Consider the following 6,000-nt stretch of genomic DNA (forward strand, 5'->3'; position numbering starts at 1 on the left):
TCTAAAGTGAATCGTGGAGCGGCCTCCACAATATCACTCACTTTCCTGAGCTACTTGAGGGCTGTAACTGGTCTTCGTTTTTGGTGAAGTAATAGATATATATGCTCTGGGAGTGTATCTGAGGTAACTGAACTGGCAGTGGGTGTCTAGTCCGCGTGACCAGACTAGAACTAGTCCAAACTTACAACTTACCCTTCAAACGCCTATAGTGGTGGGGAACTTGTTACCAGCTCTTCACTGTAGTGATTCACTTTGAACTGCTAACATATACAATGACTAAATACTTTTTTTCCCCATGTGTTCTCAATACTTAGCGCTCTGAATTTTTGAAATTTGAAAACTTCCTTCCCCCCCCAGTATATTTGAACTGCCAAAGATTTTTGGTACTAGACTGCTTTTGGATTCTTATTTGACTGTTTTGAAACATGTCATTTTATAAGCACATAAGGTTAAGCAAATCACTTATGAAGGTGTGGCCTAACTGTTTAAACATATGTTTATGTATATTGGAGTATAAGCACTTCTGACATAACAGGTGGCTCCTCTGAACTGTCACATCATTTTATGGGCTATTAGAAGTGAAGAAGGACGTAACAGCCCAGTGAAACCGCAGAAAGTATTTTACTCTCCCCGGTTTGCATCTGGTGATGCAGTCTGAAACACTTTGTTCTGGAAACTGAAAACTGTTCCTGTAAAGACACTTCCACACCTGCTGCCATTAGAACTTTCTTCTTTTGAAATCTCTCTGTGGAAGTCTTTATCCTGACAAATGTTCCTTTGCATTGGATTGCAGCAAGCTAGAGGGCCCTAGTGCTGCTCAGGTCACTAGGAATGAAGTATCACTGTAAAATTACTTCTCAGCCAAGTGAAAAGGGGTTTGGTGTGGAAAAAGAAGTCTGTGCTTGTGGATGCGTTTGCTGGACAGAGACCTAAGGGAGAGCAGTTTAAGATGGAAGAAACTGTATGTGGAAAAAGTTATGGCTGGTTTTAAGGTGATTGGGATGGAGAAAGGAGGTCTATGTGAGGAATAAAAGATCATGAATAGCACAAGGGGCTACTAAGATGAACAGATGTTTTGGGTACTCCACAGCCTTGGGCTTCCTGGATGCTTCCTCTGTGGTACTGGGTCAGGACCATGGGGCTAAGACCTTTCTGCTTTCTTAACAGCCTGGCACTGTGTACAAGCCTTGGATCTACCCTCCCAGCAGTTTTCTCATGCTCAGCTGGGACTGTCAAATTTCTACCGTTTTAGTTTTAAGGTGAAATTCTGTTATATTCCACAGAGGAAATAAGCAATAAAGGTGTAAATGACTTGAGAATACAGTAAAGGCACATATCACATGAGAGCTTGCTGTGCTACGCCCCAAAGTCCTTCCTTGGGTTTTATGTTAATTACTAGAAAACATGCATGAAGCGTTTTGTCAGTGGAAAGGATTTGTTCAGAAGGAAGGCAGAGCGAGTGTTCTTCATGTCTCTGGGTTTGGCTGGTTGCCCTTTCAACCATCGGAATAATTTTGACTCCGATGTCTTCTCTTAGCTGCAGCTGAGCTGGGCAAAGGAGGTTGTGCCTGGCAGCAGAGAAGTCCTCTCGTGCCTGCAGGCATGGCTGCATCCTCCATCCCAGTTGTGTTAGAAAGATCTGAGCTGGATAAAAAAAAAAAAAAAAACCAAAAAAAACCAACCACAACCAAACCTAAAAATACATAATACATAAAATGTTTAATCTATCTAGCAAATTAACATTAGGGACCAACTGTATGTGCAGTTATACACAGAGACTCTTCTTTGTGTACTTCCATTCCCTTCACTATTGAATGGGTCGGGATCATTTGGCTGTGCGGGTGGCGCACCCAAGTACTGCCTTACAGCAGCTGTATGTTGCTGAAACCCTCTGCAAGAAAAGGTCTCACAGACTCAAATCCACATCACACAGTGCAGTTGCTAGGTGTTCAGGAGGTTTCCACCTGTTTTGTGCTATCACTGCAAAACTGACGAAGTGATTGCCCTGCAAAGGTGATCACCACATTTATGTCCTAGTATAATAATCTTACCACAGAGTGCAAAAATATCAATGTTAATTTAGGTCCCTTGAAAAAGAGACTGTAAAAGTAGTAATAAATTTAAATAATAGAAAAAAATCTTTTATAGGAAGCTTTGAGCCTGATATCCTTCCAATAGAGTACTCTGCTTCTGCTAAAATGCAAATTTTGACTCATCACCTGGGAGGATAGTGAACACCAGAGAAAACACTAGAGACAACTTACAGGTATCTAGTTCATTAAAATACATCCTCTTCTAATAAAAAGTACTACTACCTCAGGAGGGCTGTGTATTTGAGCTTGCTTCTCTGTGAAGAAAGACTTGCCAAGAACTTTTAGATACACAAGGGAAACTGGAGGAAAACTTGCAGATCTTATACAAGATTAGACCTTTCAGGATTTATAATGTTTCATGTACTATCTCACTCTTATTAAAGTACCCTAGAGTGTGACTTTTAGAAAGTTATTTTAACTGCCAAAATAAATGTGACTTTTACTTATGGTTGCTGTCAAAAATGTACTTGGGAGAAAGAAGCCTTCTCAATTTTAAAAACCCTGAAACTCTAATACTGAACACAAACATATGTATATATATAGAGAAAATTGTACTTTTGATAAAAAGCAAAATGTTTTGGATTTTAAGAAGTTTTCAAAAACTGAAAACTTGAGTTTTTCAGCAAAAAATAATGTTCTTAATAAAAGCTATAAAACAAGAGGACAACTTAAAAGTTAATCCCTCAAATAGTGTAATAGTAGTATTTTTAATGAAAAAAATGTCAAATGGTCATATCAGCTGTTGGTTAGGCTGAATTTATATTATGGGTCTTCCTCAATGGAGAGGTAAATGGCATTTGGGTACTGCGTTGTGTCAACATATTTTGATGAAATTCAACCATATTACCTCTTCTATACGTATGTGAAGTGTCTTACAACCATATTTCTTTTGGGATTAAGTAATTTTCACATCTATTCCCTTTCCAGGGACCTTAGTTCAATTTGCACTGATCAGTTAAAAAAAGAAAAAAGTAATTATCTAAATCTCTTTAAAAATGCCTCTTCCCTGTAAACTTTGCCACCCAGCTGTGACACTAAATGTTTTGAAAAAGCAGCCATCAAAGATGTGTACCTAGTGTATTAGTTCTTCTTTATATTGTACCTACTAGGGGACAGAATTAGTTCTCAGCGCTGATCCCTGAAACAACCAAAAGAACAATAAAATATAAAAGAGAGATTGACGTAGCAATATCCCTTGATGTGCTTGTTCCTCATCCAATCCCTGTAAGTAATTACCTGTCTGAAGTTGTACAAGCACTTCACTTTGGCTAGAGACAGCTATTGATTTAGAAATCAGATGTTCTTGGGCTGGTTTGAAAAAAAAAAAAATCACTTTTTAAATTAATTTTTTTTTCAGCCTGCTGTGGCCATGAATAAGCATCATTCATTTTATGCAATTTCCATCTGAAACATTTTTGTATTGGGAATTTGTTTACTACCTGTGGCCTGCTAGTCTGAAAATTAGTTTTCTAACCATGCCTTCTAACAGAGTGTTTGAAATGCTCCATTAAATTTTGTAGGTTTTTTGTCTCCATTGTTTATGGCAATGTTATCTGTCTGTCTTTATGTACAGAGTAGTATGATTTATTTTGAAAGATGTAAAAATTTGGATTTTCATGAACTTAGAGGGTTTATTTTGATTATTTAGGTTAATTTTAAAAGACTGAGCTGCTGTAAGAGCCATGAAGTTAAGACCTGAAGAGTTCTGATCATTTGAAAATTTAATTAGGAAATAAATATGCTTCTTCCTTTTCTCTCCCAGGTATTACCTTTAGAAATAATTAAGCAGAAACAAGCCTGAGTAGCTGAAAATGTTTTCTGTAGGAAACAGCTGTGGAAAATACATGTTGAGTGTAATTTTAAAGATAAAAAGGCATGGGGTAAAGTAGAATGTGTCTTACAGAAGTTACCAGGAAAGGTAAAGCACTATGAGCTCAGGTAAAATCTGGAAACTAAATGTGTACATTCCGCTTTGTAAATGCCATTAGTGAACACATTCATTTATTTACTTATTTTAAGAATCTCACAAGGAGATGCTAGGGAGATTTATTCCTCAAGGAATAGGGAGGTCACAGCTTGACCACAAATTAACGCTTACAGAAAAGTTCTGAACACCTTTAATGGCTCTTATGGTTTGGAAGTAGGACATGTGGATGGTATAATGCTGATTTCTACTGTTAGCTGTGGCTCATGCCTGCCAGGAACCAGGTGGTGAAGTTGGTGACACTCATTTGAACCCAGCTGTATACATCAATCATACACCAGATTGCATTGGTGTGTTATCCAGGCATTGTCTGCATTTTCCAGAAAATGTCTTTTTTTCTTTTCCTTGCCCCAGCCCCCCACCCCCCTTTTTCCTTCAGTAAATTAAGCAAGTACTGATGGAAACTCATTGTAAGCAATGTTTTCTCCTGGTTCTTTGCCTGCTTCTGTGCATGGGGAGCTCCTCAGTGGTTACTCAAATGAAGGCAATTTAGGGTCTGGGTAAGAGATGTGTGGGAGCTGAGACAATGAACTTCTGTACATCTCTGACCGAAGCAGCTATCATGGGATTATTTTTTTTTTTTCCTTCTTTCTTCAATTATTGGTTAAGTCTCTCCAGAACTTGCTTCTTTCTGAGAAATGTGTATGGAAACTATAGTTTCAAATATCTCTATAAGTAAATTTTAAACAACAACAAAAAAAACCCAACTTTATAAAAGGTTTTAAAGTTTGTGCTGCTGGGGAAGGCTGAGAGTCTGAATGTTCTCCAGGAATTTTCAGTTGAAGCCTTTCCTAATATTAAGAGATTCATAAAAGCATCAAGAGGTTATACTGAATTAAAAACTACTGGACTTGCTGTTTCAAGGCTCCTGTTTAGAAGAGAACAAATATTAAAATATACTCCTGAATTAAACATGAAAGTCAGAAAGCACCTGAAAATCTTCTTAAGAGGAAGAGCACAGGGAAACATCATGGAGAAGTTGGCTGGCTGAGGAGGAGCTTCCTAAATGTAACCCCCTGTGCCCAGTTGCCAAAAAAGCAGAGCAGAATGCCTGCTATCAAACTTTTTAGGGCAAGGTGGGCAGAAAAATGAGAACTCCTCTGTTTCACAAGTGCCACACTATGTCTGGCTGAATATTTAAAGCTGCTCAGAGGTGTGTGCTGTTGCGATCTGAAAGGTGTGAATAGACCATAGTCTTGCTTCTGTGCTTTAACCACAGCCCTTCCTTCTGCTAGCAGGTATAATGAGACCTTTTGGGATAGTCTTTCTGGCTCTGTTGTTTCCAATGCTGCTCGCTCCCATCACTCTCTAGAGTTCAGAGATTGCTTACATAAAGAGCTGAACTTGTGGGCACTTATTCCCTTAGGAATTGATGCATCTGCAACCTGAAATGCTGCCACAGACATAAAAATAAAATGGCAGCAGAAGTAAAAAAAAAAAAACCACCAGCTTTTTGAGAGGTTTCCCACCTCCTAGTTCTTATTTTCTCCAGATTGAAATAGAAACAGTGTACCAGGCAGGCAAATGTCAACAAACTTGGTATTTGTTTTTGGTGAAACTTCTGGATTATCTACTGCTACTGTACTGAGAAAAAGTTTTCAGTGTGGGAGTGTCAGGTTCATTAATTCAACCAAAAAATAGACAGGATTTATTATTTTCAATAAACTCCAGCAAGAAATGTGATAATATTTAGTTTTGCCGAAACTGAAAGGAAGAAAAAAAGTGTATCTGCTGCTGTAATTTGTTTGGGGTTTTTTTATTATTTTTCTGATTCCACTTCTGTATTTAAATTAAACTTATTACTCCTGAGAATTGAGTTGATTGACACACATTATCATATTTTTATTGTTTTTCTAGCTGTTACAGAAAGTCTGCATGTTTTCTCCTATTAAAGTACTCGGGAACAGAAAATGCTATTATGGA

This window comes from Falco biarmicus, chromosome 9, assembly GCF_023638135.1.
Source record: "Falco biarmicus isolate bFalBia1 chromosome 9, bFalBia1.pri, whole genome shotgun sequence".
Lineage (NCBI taxonomy): Eukaryota > Metazoa > Chordata > Aves > Falconiformes > Falconidae > Falco > Falco biarmicus.